Raw genomic sequence first — 16543 nt, 5'->3', positions numbered from 1 at the left:
ACTGTAAGCTAGAGAAACTATTATTAAAATTTGTTTGTAAAGTAATTATATCTTTTGAGTGAGCCTTCAGTACTCATTGTATAGGTTCCAATGGTTATCATAACCAAAAGATACAATTATCTAGCCGTATGGACAGCTTCTGTTCCTTAGCTTGTTTTCCGTATTTACCCATAGCAAATGGAACACCACTTGATTTTTCATTCTGAAATAGACTGCTATACCTAGGTATTATCAGAACTGCCCATGTAAGTCTACTATATGCAAAATGATTCTCTCTTATTTATTTATTTGTTTTGATTTTGGAACTAAGCAGGCACTTTTTAACTGGCATGTTTAGAGTTCCTTCAGGCACCACTTTTTCTATAAAGGAGTGCTTTATTCTCCTTGATACCCATTTCATATGAAAAAATATACATCTAAATACAGATTAGGGCCTGTATGCCTGAAATTCTGTTGGCAGGTATTATAGCCAATGGATTTTTTTTTTCCAGGACATAAACATAATGTCTATAATTTCTCCTGCTTCAAATGTTTGTGGAAATTAGCATGCAAATCTCTCAACAGGCATCCTTTGCTGAGGCCACACTTTTGTTATGGGTCTTAAAATCAAAATTCCCATAAGAAAAATGTTCTTTTTAATTTTAGAAGCAGGCCAGGATAAACATAATGACATTGGTAATCTACGTACCTTTAAGGAGGAACATGCTTGATCTGCCTTGTACAGAGAAAGTACATGCTTCAGTAAAGAAAGAATTGTTGGCATCAATGGATAAACTTTTTTTCCATACTAAAACATCTTGTACTTAATATGAAAGGATTTTCTGGTGGCTTGTATTCTAAGTTTTTCCATCACTAGCAATATTCCATGTGCTTTGTAGAACCTGCTAGTTGCTGGAGTACTTATCTTGATTGCTTACCAGATCGGTTTATGATTTAGATTAAGTACCATGATCTCTTGTTATGACAGTAAGGTCTGAGTCTGTTATACTTTCTTTGGAGGCATCTAAAATGTTCTTCAGCAACAGTGATATTCATGATCATCTCTGTAAGTTCAGACAGATCAAAGAAAGATGTCATTTGTCTTACATGACTTTCAGAATCACCTACTGAATTGAAGGAGAAAGATACCAAGAAGGACCTGAACCCACAGGAAGGAAAAGTCACTTGTTTTCCATGCAATGTCCCCTGGGATTCTTTAAAAGAATGTTTGGACTTTGTGCATTAAAAAAAACTTTTTTTTTATTTTAAAACAGGAAAAAATTTCAACACGTTTATAACATAACAAATAACTGAAGAACAAATAAAACTATCTACAAAGTCCATGACAAAATAAACATTGTACAAGTCCATTAAAATTTATCTAATAGATCTTTAAGTTTTAGCCATAACAAGTGCTTATGAGTAATGTTGTGCATTTTCTTGAAGGGTAAAAAGATCTAACAGAAATGAATCCCATTTTTGGATTACAGAAATTGGATACAATTTGGACACTTTAAATTTGCTGACATTTTTGGGTTAGTGCTTCATATAAAAAATTGAAAAGTCCTAGTTGGAAAACTAATGGAAGGAGCAAGTCAGTTTATTTCTGTTAATTCCATATATTGAATCAGTGGCACAGTAGATAGCATTGTTGTCTTACAGCAATAGGTTCTCTGGTTCAGTTCTCAGTGAGGGTGCCTTCTGTGCTGAGTCTGCATGTTCTCCCTGCTTCTGTGTGGGTTTCCTCTGGGTGCTCCACATTTTAAACCGATCCAGTTAGTGGAGTGGAGGCTCTAAACTGGCCACAGGTATGAGTGCGCATGCAAGTGTGTGGAGTGGGAGAACTTCCATGACAGAGCTAGCTCCCTGATGCTGTAAATCTTGGCTGTAGATGATTGCCACTGGTGAAATGACACTCTGACCCCATGTGCAAAAAATGGGAATAAGAGGTTGTGGGGGGATGGAATTCCATCTATTTAGTAATACATTCCTTAACTGCTCCATCTGTTTTCCTCCCTGTTTGTTTAGGTATTCTGTTTTCTTCACTACATCAGCAGCAACCTGTCTGCAGTGAAAAATTAAATGTCTTCCCAATTTATAATAGACAAAGTGACTTATACCATATGCTTGAATATAGAGGGAATAAAATCTTGCATCTGGTTGCCCTTTAAAAGATTGAGTGGGTTGGACTACCAAAGCAGATCTGAAAAGATTCCATTTTTTAACAGCATAATTCAGCATATACTTTGACTGATGCCCATAAATCTTAGAGTCTACCAGGTCCATTCAAACTGTGCTTTTTTATGTGAAACCACAGTGTTCATTACGCAAAGAGGGCATGAGCTCATTCACGTTGCCTTGTTTAGTTAGTTCTATATTTGTAAAATGAATGAAGAAGTCCATAATCTCTTTTCCTTTCTACAGAAGCAAAATTATCTCTGACTGTTCTAATTTTAGGTTAGCACCCAGGAATGGAATGGGGTAGAAAGATATCAAAATCACAGTTATTTCCAGATGCCGAAATGCTTCTGATATCATGTCTCAGCAGAATGTTGATTGTTGAAGATATTAATTGGCAGTCTTTAAGATAAAGAAGAATGTGAAAGCTGTTCAACTTAATGGAAGCTAATTTTGTATCCATGTACTTTATAAAGGGTTTTATCATAGCTGCTGTGGAAATAGAAGGGTTGTGAATTTTAAATGATGTTGCACCTATTTGTATATAGGCAACTTGCAGTGTAAAACATAACTGGAAATGTAAACCTAGGCATGTCTATGTCTACTGAAATCATTCATTTTTCTTTGCAATCACTGGCAAGTCTAGAGTTTCAAGTCATTTTGAATTTCCTTATATTTGTAAGACTGCTGGGCTGTAAAGCCTACAAGTGGCCAGAAATAAGACTGACAAAAATTTGTGAGAAAGTACCAACTACTTGCGAATAATATAGCTGCTTCCTTTTGTCTTTTTCTGCAACATCTTCTCTTCTTAATCACAGACAATTAAATGCATCATTGAGATTATATGGAAATATTTTCTAGTTTGAAGAAACTGCATAATGTGTTTAGTGCTATAAGGTTTCAGTTGTAGAAATTCAAATACTTATGACCTAAATGAACTATGGCACAGACTTGGATGCCACTAGATTTAATGTATATTTTGGAAAAAATATATTCTTTTGTGATGTTAAAGATTTTTTTCAGTTCCTGCAATGGTCTGGTAATTTGTAAAATAATGATTTTTTTGAAGGCGTTACGTTTTTTAAATAAGTCCTACCTGGGATTTAAAAAATCTATTTAACCTTCAGCTTTGTTTTTTCTTTTTCTTTCTCATCCAAATCATGCATGGTTGATATGTCTTTTCCTTAATTAGAAGTCTGGATTCAGAGGAATATCCAGATGAGATGGCTTGACATATGTATCTGGTCTCAGTCAGACATAACAACTCATAAAAATACCAGAAGCCATTAAAATTATGCATAATTATATTAGGTGGTATTTGCATTAGGTTTATTAGCTGTTCCTTTCAATGTAGTTTACTTGTCTTTCTTTCTCCCTTTCTTTTTTATTTTGGAGGACTTTCCATAACATTGTGCATTTGATCCAACACAGCAGTCTGGTATGAATGATTACTGACCTGAGAAATGAGTAACAGTTCTAGAATGGAGAGGTATATAACTTTTCCTACATTTGCCTAAAATTGTATACTATCTAACAGCTGAACTCCTAATGCTAGAGGTTGAGCTGGAGTATATGCCACTAGAGTTACCATTTCATGATCAGCATTAAGACTCTTCTATAATTCCCAGTGATATTCCCAGATCCATAACATTTGTCCAGGTATCTAACTGCTGAACCCTCAGTGTCACACTGTTCTGCTTTTATCTCCATGATATCCTTTTATCTATGGCAGAAGAAGAGGGATGAGCTTTGGCTGAGCTTTGGCTGTGGCTGTTTAACCTTTGATAACTCACATTTTGCTATTGGGGTTGCCATAATGGTTAAGGTGTTTCCCTTACAGACACAGGGTACATGGTTTAATTCTTACCTTTGAAGGAAATTTCCTAGGCTGAAAATGGCCCACAAGGGCAGCTAGCCTACTACTTACCTATGAACCTATACCATTCTTTCACAAGATTTCCAGTACTAACAAAATAAGCACTCTTCCTTAGGCAATAAACCAAAGGATACATCATATGCATGTTTATATTTAAGTTACCAGGAAGTAAGAAACTGAACACTCAATGTATAATGTTCCTCTTCTTCCTCTTTCCCAGATTCCTCAGTCTCAAAAAATAATAATAATAATAATAATTGACACTAAACACTGCCATGTGGTAAGACAGCAAAAGGCGATTAAGAAGGCATATTTCTGTAATGAGAAGCTGTCTGCTTTACATGTCTTTCAGTCAGCCTTTATTATCCAGTTTACTACACAGTCTATTGTTAGGGAAAATGTATTTCTCATGAATATTCTTCACAAAATGCATATTAACTTACAGTTCTTCACAAATGAGTTAAACAAAATATTTGTTTCGTTTATGTGAAAAATAATATGTGGTATAGATGCATAGTTATACAAACCACAGATACTTATTGTAGTTTTAAGTGTTTTACAACTGCATTCTAATATCAAGCTATAAGTGTATAAACAGATGACTGAAGGTAAAGAAATTGCTGAAGGGGTTAAGGGATTTTACTATGATCATCAGAGTCTGTTTTCTGAAGGGATGAAAGAACACAATATGAAAGAAATTTTGTTTTATGTGAGCTTTGACATTCCCAGGCTGGGATGGGTAGTTATAAGGAATGTTGGAGAGATAGCCTGTACTGGTAATGATAGATACAAGGTCAGAAAAACAAGACAAGTTGCCAGGCCAGGTGGCTTGTGTTTTAAAACATTATTGTTACAAGAAAACATGGTAGTTAAGTGATCACATGCAGCACTAATCTAGAAGCATGAGGATCTGCAGAGACCCTATTTGTTAACTAATATGAAATGTCATAATTCTGCATGGATGGTACTGATAAAAAAGTATAAAAACTGTCCCCGGGATTCATAAAGCTTGCACCAGGTGCAGGCGTAGTATCGGCATTCTAAAACCAAATATGGCCGCCGAGCGATCCAGGTACGAGCTGTTCCCATGTGCACTACCTGCGTACGCTATGCCCACACAACTCCCAGGCCCTGTATGCGAATTACCCCATGTGCAGCAGTGTAGCATGCAAATGAAGGTATGTAGTGATCCAGGAAGTGGTGCAGGCATTGTGTAAGCATGCAGAAATGTAAACAGTAGAAAACGGTTTACATTTTTGAAAACATAAAATCGGAGCCATGACAGCCAACCAAACAGATGTATTATATTGTTAATATATGCCAATAGTGAAATATATATATGCCATTGGCATAAAAAAATGTACAAAATATAAAATTAACATTTAATATATATAGTCACACTATCGCGATGTGGAAGCACAGGGCAGCGGTGCGCAAAGGGGATTGCAAGGAAAATATAAAAATATAGAATAAAACTGCAATGTAACACATATCATGATTTCCCCATAATAGTCAATGGCAGGCATGCTACGCCATACTATGGCGCAAGAGTTGCTAAAGGGCTGTGACAGTGTTATGCGAGGTAGCTAGGAATTAGTAGGCAATGCCATGAAAATGAGAGGAGTAATAGTGAATCACAGATTCCCTGCTGGAGTAAGGATGCACCTCACAGTGTAGCATTATAACACAGAGGTGTGCCCTTGAGATAAAGATGACATCAAGAGAGGGTTTTGTCGCCATTGCTGTAAGCACATTGGAGCATTGCTAAATCAGTTTGCCCCTAGCTAGGCAAAGCTGCAGGATAGGGGTGTGTTGAACTGGCCATAGCTTTGCTTAGCAGAGAGTGCACAAGGTAACCGAGTATGCATGTGAGCGGAGATGAAACCGCACGTAAACCCAATAAACGGTTTTGCGCGGCGCGCACTGCAGCTGAAACAGGAAGGATATAGGAAAGAAATAAGGAAATGCTGCAGCAGGGAAATGATAGGTTCATAGGTGGGTACTAGATTATCTGCCTGAAGGCATTTATAAGCCTAGCCAGAATGTGTTGGCTTTCACCGTCCCCTTAGATTAGTACCCTGTGTTTCTGTCCAGCAGTGCCACTGAAGTGATCCTTGAGGTAAACTTTCTGTTTCCCATCCACTCGTCAAAGTTTCTTTTGAAGAGTGTTATTGAGGAGCTCTGCCTAATGTAGATTGGGATCTTGTTCCAAAGCACAGGAAGTCTCTGGGACAGGAATCTATCCCTCCAGCACATCCTATTTATTGCTGTGGTGAGGTTTAGATCCCTAGAGCGTGGAGCTTGAGGGGATAAGGTTTTCTTTAGGTGGAACATGTCCATCAATTCTGGGTTTGACATGGCCTTGTATGTCAGGCAGAGATCACCTCTGAGTAGGCGGTATGCAACCAAGTACAACTGGAGTTTCTTCAGTCAAGCTGCATAGGGCATCTGTTTGCGGCCATTAATCTTCTTGGTGAGGTACTTCTGTGGTCTTTCCAGCTGTTGTAGGTGTCTTGTAAGGTACATCCCAAATGGGGTGTTGTACTCTAAGATGGGACTGATGAGTGATGAGTAGAAGGGCACAATGACCTCTTTTGATCTGGATGCGAACCCTTTTGTGATTAGGTAGGCCAGGTAGAAGGATTTTCTAGCCACTTTGGCAATGTGATTATCAAAGGTGAGATTACTGTCTACTTGGGTCTCCATATCCCTTATTACATCTTCCATATTTAGGGGACTGCCACCTATGTGGTAGTTGTGGGTACTTTGTTTTTTCCAAAGGGGATGACTATGCACTTTTTGGCATTTAGCTTGAGGCCATGATTTTGACACAAGGTATCTATCTCAGTGAGACCCTTTTGGAGGATGTCTGTGTCATTCAGAGAGTCAATTATAGCCCCTAGTTTGCATACAAATGACTAATTAACACCTAGGAGCCTACATTGGGCCATTGACAACAACTAACAAGGCTGCAAGCAGCTACCTGCAGAACAGGAAAGGGGAGGGGCTGTATTACAAATAAAACAGTAAAATGTCAAAGCAGAACAAAGCCAATTTGCAGCATATCAGCTACAAGACACATTTTGCCATGACTAGGTAGGGAAAGTACAAAACAAAAAAGATGGCAGGTGGATGCATGCCTGATAATGGGAGGGGATTCAGGTTTAAAAGTGAATTAAAGTGCAACAGATTATTCAAGGCAGACAAGCATAACTCCACAGTAAAGGCCCCACACTTGCAGTACTCATTGTAAAACCCATAATTAAGACACTCTGCAGCTTGAATAGCTCATACACACCCAATGACATTAGCAGCATCCATAGCACAATAGTATAAAGTGTGAAAGCACCTCACACACATTTGTGTATTCCCATACACTCTGTACCAGTGGTGTATACAGACAGGGAACTTTTAGTATGTACATGTTAGGGGCTGTCATAGCTTTGATCCACCAGCATGTGTTGGAGACTAAAGGTGGTGTGGAGGATGATGCAGACGACCACCTCAGGCACCAGAGGAGGAGGAGGAGAGTGTTCAGACCCAAGGTAACATACCAGGGGCTACATGATCTGGAGATAGTAGAGCATTACAGGGTGGACAGGGACATCATACAGCAACTTGTGGAGCTGTGCCAGCCATGCCTCAGTGCCAGAACAAATAGAGGGGAGCCCATCCCAGTGGAAATGAAGGTATGTGTAAGCCTGAGAATACTAGCTACAGGTACCTTTCAGAGACCAACTGGGGATATCATGGGGATCTCACAGGCATCAGCATCCAGGGTACTACACCAGTTCCTTGATGCCATGTTACCACATGCCAATGAGCACATATACTTCCCCTGAATGCAGGAGGAGTTGGCCATCAATATGCTTCTCTTCCACCATACGGCAGAATACCCGGAGGTACTGGGTGCAATTGACTGCACGCACATACACATCAAGTCACCACCCAGTGAGCAGGGTAAGCACTACATAAACCACAAGGGATACCCCTCCATCAACTGCCAGGTCATGTGCAATGCCTAGGGCATTATCATGGATGTGTGTGCTGGCAGCCCTGGAAGCTATCTGACTCCCACATCTGGCATGCCTCACAGCTGTATCAGTTATTTGCCAGGGGGGACATCCCAAATGGCCACCTGGTGGGGGATGATGGCTATGCAATGGAACCATGGATGATGACTCCCATCAGAAATGCATACACACACCCATGCAGGAATGCCATAATGAGGCACACGCACAAACCAGAATCATCATAGAGCATGTGTTTGGGATACTGAAATCACAGTTCCGTTGCTTGGACATATCTGGTGGAGCCTTGCAGTGCTCTCTAGGCACATGTGCTCACATCTTCATAGTATGTGCCATGCTACACAATATGATCCTGCGGAAACAGCTGCAGCAGGAACAGAATGGTGACAGCCCTCACAGCCCACCTCCATTGTCAATGGCCCCACAGGCACAGAGGAACTCAGACTATGAACACCCTGAGCCTGCCTCAGTATGCCCATGCCTTGGCAAGGAGGGAACCTATAGCACACACACTGACAGTGTAGGCACCTAAGGACTGACACCTTTCTCCACCTGCACACACAGTAAAAATGGATGGCACATGCACAAGACTACCTGTAAATTGTCATGTATAGGCAGTCTACTGTGTGCATCCAACATAGGCAGCCTTCAAGTATTGCACACACAACTGCAATTGGCACAAGGTAAGTCAACACCTGAACAGTAAATTAAGCTATCAGCATGTGCTGATACTGTATGTATAGGGTCATAGGTAGGTACTTGGCCAACTGCCAGAAGTCATTCATAAGCCTAGTCAAAATGTGTCAGCTTTTGCCACCCCATTGATTCATTAACTGTCCCTCTGTGGAGCAGAGCCAATGGCAGGATCCCTGGAGTGCATCTACTACTCCCCATCCACTCTTCAAGGTTTCTCTTGCAGAGTGTTAGTAAGGGGTTCTGTATACTGTAGTTCGGGATGTTGTTCCAAAGTATGGGGAGTGTCTGTGACAGGAATTTATCCCTCCAGCATCTTCCAGTTATTGTTGTGGCAAGGTTCAGCTCACTACAGTGTGTGGCTTACTGTAACATGGATTTTCATAGGTGGAGCATGTCCATTAAGCCTGAGTTTGACATGGCTGTGTTGGCCAGCAGAGATCATCTCTGGGCAAATGAGATGCCACTGAGTAAAGCAGGAATTTATTCAGTCTGGCTGCATAGGGCATATCTTTGAGGCTAGTAATCCCCTTGGTGAGGTACATTCGTGAACCTTCCAGCTGTTGGAAGTGTCTTCTGAGGTCCATCCCAAATGGGTTATTATACCCTATCATGGGACTGATGAGTGATGAGTAAAGAGGCACTATAACCCCAGTATGTCTATATGGGAACCCTTTAGTAATCAGATGGCCTACATAGAAGGATGTCCTAACTACTTTGGAGATATGATAGTCAAAGGGGAGATCACTATCTAGCTTAGTCCCCAGGTACCCCATTTCCTCGTCCGTATTAAAGTGGCTGCCACTTATGTGTTAATATGTGGGTGCTTAATATTCCACAATGGAATGACCATGCAGTTAGTGGCACTTGGCTGGAGGCCATGATGTTGACACCCTGTGCCAGTCTCTATGAGGCCCCTTGAGGGATGTCTGTGTCAACTGGACCCAGTTCACAGTCATTGCCAAACATAGTCTGCCATAGTCCACCTGTGTTTGCCTGTACCTCTGAGAAGTATATGCCAAACAGTAGGGCTCCCAGGACTGTGTCCTGTGGGACACCAGTCATGACTGGTAAAGAGTTGGACCTGGAGACTGCTAGTCGTACCATGTGGGTTCTGTGTGTAAGCCCGTTGGCAACCCAACCTGTGATGTATTTGTGTATGTGCAGGCCGGTGTGTTTATCAATAATACCTGAGTAAGGCATGGTGTCAAAAGCCTTGACGAGGTCCAGGTAGTATGTGTGAACCACCTCTCCCATAATCTAATGTCTTGGTGACTGTATGTAAGACGTCAAACAGGTTCCGTAGGCATGAACTGCACTCAACCAAGCTGACCTGGGTTAGGTCACATGTTTGGAGGTTACCAATGTCTTTGTTAATGAGTGCCGTGAGGATGCGATCCATACCATTGCAGACCAGGCTAGTCAGGCTTACGGGGTGGTAGTTACCATGGTCAGTTCTGATTCCACCTTGATGGAGTGGAATAACCATTGCCACGTGCCATTGTATGGGCATGTAGCCTGTGCAGAGGCTGAGGCTGTAAAGCTAAATTAGGTGGGGGTCAGGTTGTCTTGTACAGTTTGCAAGATGCAGTCTGGGACAACATCTGCCTCCATTGATGCTGTGTTCTGCTGTTAGAGAGGGCCATTTCCACCTGTGTGTCTCTGATGTGTGGGATACTGTACCTTTCGGGTAGCGTTGTGGGCTCTTTAGGGGGTGAAGTATGCAGTGAATGTATCTGCTAGGATGTTGGCGATATCAGTAGGGTCAGCATATTTTGTGCTATATTTCACCAGCACAGTGCAAATCTGTGTTTCACCACTTAGACCCTTCACATAGCCGAAGACAGCTTTGTGGTTGTCTTTCAAATCCTTGTGCATTTTCCTGACGATGTTAGCCTCGGATGAAGTCATGAGGGACCTACGTATCATACTAATAGTTGTCATGGATGTCTACCCTTCATGGGATTTGCTGTTTGTCTGGAACACTGTCCTCCTTCTGTAGTATAGCCTGTTTATTGCAGGGGTCACCAGACTGGTGTCCTTGTCTAGGAGGAGTGAGTCTTGGTTTACCAGTGATGGCACAATCCATACATCCGTGTAGGTGCTTATAGATTGCATTTGTAAATCTGTCTGTATCTTGAGCAGTGTTTCCCCTTAGCGTGAGGGCTGTGAAACCCACCACCCCTGTCACTAGTAGTGTAAATTTAGCTGTAGGAAAGGTATACACTGTGGTTTCCGTGGGTGGGGGAGATGTTTGGGTGTGGAAACAGTGAATAGTTCATGGTCAGATCTAACAAGTGACCGGTTAACCTCTGCTGTGGTGCACCTGTTGCCTATGTTGGTGATGACCACTTCTGGTATGTTTCCCCCCCTTGTTAGAGAGGTTACCACCTGATACAGGACATATGAGGTGATAAATTCCAGGAAGCGCTGGGCCTGGAAGTGAGTACTTGAGTAGGTTTCCCAGTTAATGGTAGGGTAGTTGACATTGACCAATGTCAGGGTGTGAGTTAGGACTGTCATGTTCTCCACTGTCTCCAGGTAGGTGGAGTGGTGGTCCTGGGTCATGGAGGGTGATCTGTAGCAGGCCACAGTTTACATTGCAGTTGTGGCTGATGTTAGCTGCACATGACTGATCTCAGAGGTATCATGCTGCCCCACTAATCTAGAGGTGTAGGTATCCCTGATGAATATGGATACACCCTCTCCATGTCTGTGTTAGTCCATGTTCTGTGGCTGAAATGTGTAGTATGGGTTGTAGACTGGTAGTGCTGGTGTGCTCTCAGGAACCTTAAGACAGGTCTCAGTTACTGCACAGATGTTGACGTTGTCCATCCTCAGGAGTGCTGTGAGTGCATGCATGTTGTGATCACAACCCCTGGTGTTGAGTAGCATAACCATCATTTATTCTGCTATTGTGCTGTTTATGGAGCTGGTATTCACCTTTGAGACTCTCCTAAAAAAGGCACCATGGGGGTGCCAAGAGCCTTGGCCAGTATTCCAAAGCCTAAGGCTGACACATAAGCCGGTATGGTATTGTTGCATGCATGTTTCCCATCTCTCCTGTAGGTAACCTACTGGTAAGCAATAGAAAGCCTTAAACCTATACAAGTCTTCTAGCTTCCAAGATAGGCTTTTGAAGTGATTATGTATCAGTGTTCTGTATGTTCTTGCTGTGCTTAACTGTTTCCTGACTACATGGTGATTTCTCACTGTATATTGTGATCTGAAAGTCTGTTTATTCACATATTATGGCTGTGATGGCCTGCACTTTAGTGGTTCACAGATAGCCTTCTACCTATCTGCACAAAGACAATTAGAAGCATAGCTACATTTTGTTGGCTTTCTCTGCACCATTGATGAAGTAACTGATATGTCATATCTTGTATTCTTGCTCGGTCTATCTGATATCCAACATCATCTTACAGTAACAGATCCCTGTAATCAATATATTTACTTTCTCCCTAAGATTCATAAAGACCCAATACATCCACCTGGTAGACCAATTGTCTCGGGTAGAGGCTCCATCACTGAACCATTATCTCAATTCCTTACATTACATCTTAAGCCTTTGCTCCAATGTGTTAGAGCAAGAATACAAGATACGACTCAATTCCTCAGGATTATAGCTGATATGCAGCTTGAAGAAGGGTGGTATTTGTACACTTTGGATGTTTCTGCATTATATACCAACATCCCTCATTGGGCACGCCTTCATGCTTTGGAATATTGGCTAACAAAGTCAGAACTCTATCCTCCAGGTTTCAATACATTGTTACTCTGCTTGGCGGAGCATGTATTAACCAAAAACATGATTTTTTATGGTAATGAATGTTATCTACAGACCAAAAGTATGGCCATGGGGGCCTCATTCGCTCCTATATATGAAGACCTTTTTATGGCTTATATTGAAGATCAAATCATTTATGATAGAGCACACAAAATCTACATGGATGAGATCGATATACGGAGGAGATATCTGGATGATTTCTGGATGGTATGGAGGTCTGACATTGTATATCTCAAGGAGTTTGTTACTCATTTGAATGAAAACAAATGGGGTATTGAATTTACGATAACTTATGACACTAATCAGATTACCTTTTTAGATGTCTTAGTAACAAGAAATGTAGATCATACACTAAAAACAAAAATTTATCGTAAATATCCCCAATACAACTCCTTACTCCATGCCTCCAGCTTTCATCCCCCCATATTTGCAGAAACATTCCAAAATCACAATTTCTTCACCTGAGGAGGATTTGTTCAGAAGAAAGCACATTTACGACCTATGAGTCAGACTTATCTGTAAGGTTTCAGAATCGTGGATATAAAAAAGGTGATATCGCTCAAGATAGACGGTATGCTACAAGGGCCCATATCTATATAGGAAGAATGCAGAGTCCCTGTAATCACAACCATGCAGGTGAAAGCTGCACTCTCTAAAGCCAAAAACACAGCATCCATGGGACCGGGCAACATGCCAGGCTGCGTTTTACACGAACTTCAGAATGAACTGGCTCCCCACTTAAGCACCATGTTCAATAATAGCCTCACATCAGGCTTTGTGCCCACAGAATGGCACACAGCAACAGTTATCCCACTCCAAAAAGGGGGAGCCACCACTGATCCCGGGAACTATTAGCCTGACGAGCCTGGTCTGTAAAGCCATGGAACGTATCATCATGGAACTCATAAACAAAGACATTGGTAACCTCCAAACTCTGGATCCCACCCAGTTTGGGTTTGTGTAAGGCAGATCATGCCTCCTGAACCTGATCGACTTCTTTGAGGCAGTCACCAAAGCCATAGATGAGGGTAAAGTGGTTCACACAGCCTATCTTGACCTCGCCAAGGCTTTCAACACCATCCCCCATTCTGGAATTATAGCTAAACTCAATAAACTAGGCATAAATCCCTAAGTCACAAGATGGGTTGCCAACTGGCTCATTAACAGAACCCACACTGTAAAAGTTGCAGACTCCAAATCTGACCTCAAACCAGTGACAAGTGAAGTACCACAGGGTTCCGTCCTGGGACCGCTCCTGTTTGGTATCTACTTCTCTGAAGTACAGGCTAACACAGAAGGCCACTGGATAATGAAGTTCGCAGATGACTGCAAACTAGGAGCCATAGTCAAGTCCCCAAATGATGTGAACATCCTACAGAAGGGCCTCTCTGAGACAGATGCCTGGTGTCAGAGCCATGGCCTCAAGCTCAATGCCAAAAAGTGCAGTGTCATCCCCTTTGGTAAAAACTCTGTACCCATGAACTACCACATAGGCAGCAATCTACTTAACACCGAATGCGTGATAAGAGACCTTGGGACCCAGGTGGACAGTAATCTCTCCTTTGATAGTCACATCGCCACAGTAGTCAGGAAGTCCTTCTACGTGGCACACCTCATTATAAAAGGGTTCTCGTCCAGGAAAAAAGAGGTCATCGTTACCCTCTACTCATCACTCATTAGACCCATTATAGAGTACAACGCTCCTTTTGTAATGTACCTCACAAGACATCTGCAGCAGCTGGAAAGGCCACAGAAGTACCTCACAAAGAGGATTACTGGACTCAAAGAAATGCTCTACACTGACCGCCTCAAAGAACTCCAGCTTTACTCCGTAGCATATTGCCTACTCAGAGGTGATCTCTGCCTAACATATAAAGCTATGTCAAACCCAGAACTGTTGGACATGCTACACCTAATGAAATCCCAATCCCTCTGAGCTACACACTCTAGGGACCTAAACCTTGTCACCACAATAAAGAGGACATGCTGGAGGGATAGATTCCTATCCCAGAGACTTCCCATACTCTGGAACAGGCTACCCATCTATGTCAAGCAAAGTTCTTCATTAGCACTCTTCAAGAAAAATCTTGATGAGTGGATGGGAAATAGGAAATACACCCCGGGGATCACTTCTGTGTCTCTGCTCGACAGTGGCACAGGAAAATAACTTTCTTGGCAGGCGTAAGCCAGGGAACCTTGTTGGCTAGGCTTGCATAGGCCCTTGGACCAATAGCCTAGTACCTACCTATGGACCTATGAACACAAATAGGGAGAATCTGCTACAATATAAGGAGTATAAACAGAAATCCAATTCTCAAATTACATTTGTCACCACATATGGGAGGAATACGGATACGCTTATCAATTGTGTGTAGAGACATTGGAATATATTGTTAGCAGACAACAAACTTAGGGCAATATTGGATGACAGATGTCACATCTCTTACAGATGGGGCTGGAACATGGCATCCTTTTTTAACCATTACAAACATATCAACAGAAAAGAGAATTTATCTAAACAAATAACCTTACAGGGGGGTCCTTTATTAGGATGCTTCCCATCTGGCCATTGTACACATTGTCACAATATGTGCAAAACAAAGGAATTCACTAGTAAGAACACTGGTGTAGTTTTTTTTCAATCAGATTCTTTGCAAATTGTCAATCAGACTGGGTGATCTATTTGGCGTCCTGCAATTGTTCAGTCTTTTATGTAGGACAAACTTCCCATTGTGTCAAATTTAGGATTTCAGAACATCTTAGTGATATTAGGACTAGTAAATCTACAAATGCACTGTTTAAACATACAATAAAACACCCAAAAGCCAAGTTTAGATTCACTGTGATTGACATCATACAACAAAACACAAGCAACAAATCAGACCAGCATGGAATATTAAACAAAATGGAAAAGAAATGGATCATTAAATTAGGTGCCTTGTTTTCCCCTGGCTTAAATGAATATTCATAAAATAATATATATAAATGAATAAATACAAATGAATATATGTGATGTAATTTTGCTTATGGACTGTAGGTGGCGCTGGACCGGTCTATATATATGTTGTAGTAATTTGTAACAGATGCAGACACTGAGGAAGGCATAACGGCCGAAACCAGTATGTTTTTTTCTCCTTTTTCTCCTTCTTCCTTCAATAAATGGATTATTCTCCACTGGTTGCTGGCTCTACCAAGTTTTTGTATTCCTCTGATGTTCTTGGGCAGTGCATGAGCCATACGTGCAGGGTTCTGACTGAATTCATCTTGTACTGCTGTAGGTCACAAGGCAAACTCTTCATACACCACAAGGAATGATATGGGCTTGGAACTCACCAATTTGCTTCCAGCCACTGTCAGTGTCAGAATTGGTCCAACAAGTATGTGCTTTAACAAGGGATAGTATATGTCGATATATTGTAACAGTCGACATATGTATGGGTGTATAAGTAAGATGAACATGTCAAAGGTGGGCTTACTGTGCAAATATGGTTTGCATTGTCAGATATTGTGCCAATAACTGTGTAATGTACAGTATTTTAGGCAGATCTGTATTCCATTCTACATAGCATTTCTGTTATGTTATGCAAACAGTAGTTATGTGTATTGGCAATTACAATACTCAATAACAGGATACATATCACTTGTATTCATCTGACAGTTTAGCAGCATGATAGTAAAGATAATTGGAAGAGCTAGGTAACTATTCATGCACATAACACATGTAATATCCACCTCTCTAGTATTGTTTGCAAGCAATAACAGCTGTGCATGTGTATATGTTATGCAAATGTGCAGTGACGCTTGTTACAGGGCTGGGCCAAATGGCTATGTGCACACCTACATAGAGTAGATATTGAGAGTAGAGACACACTGGTTGAACTACCAGGTTTGTGTAGCCTAACCTCTCATTGCCAACCTAACAGCCACTTGCACATACTGTATGTAAGGTAGTGCACAGTACTGGTAATGAAACAGATTGCATAACATCTTTAACTC

Source organism: Protopterus annectens, chromosome 6.part1 (assembly GCF_019279795.1).
Source record: "Protopterus annectens isolate FY-2018-M chromosome 6.part1, PAN1.0, whole genome shotgun sequence".
In the NCBI taxonomy this organism is placed as follows: domain Eukaryota; kingdom Metazoa; phylum Chordata; order Ceratodontiformes; family Protopteridae; genus Protopterus; species Protopterus annectens.
This window is presented reverse-complemented; position numbering follows the sequence as displayed.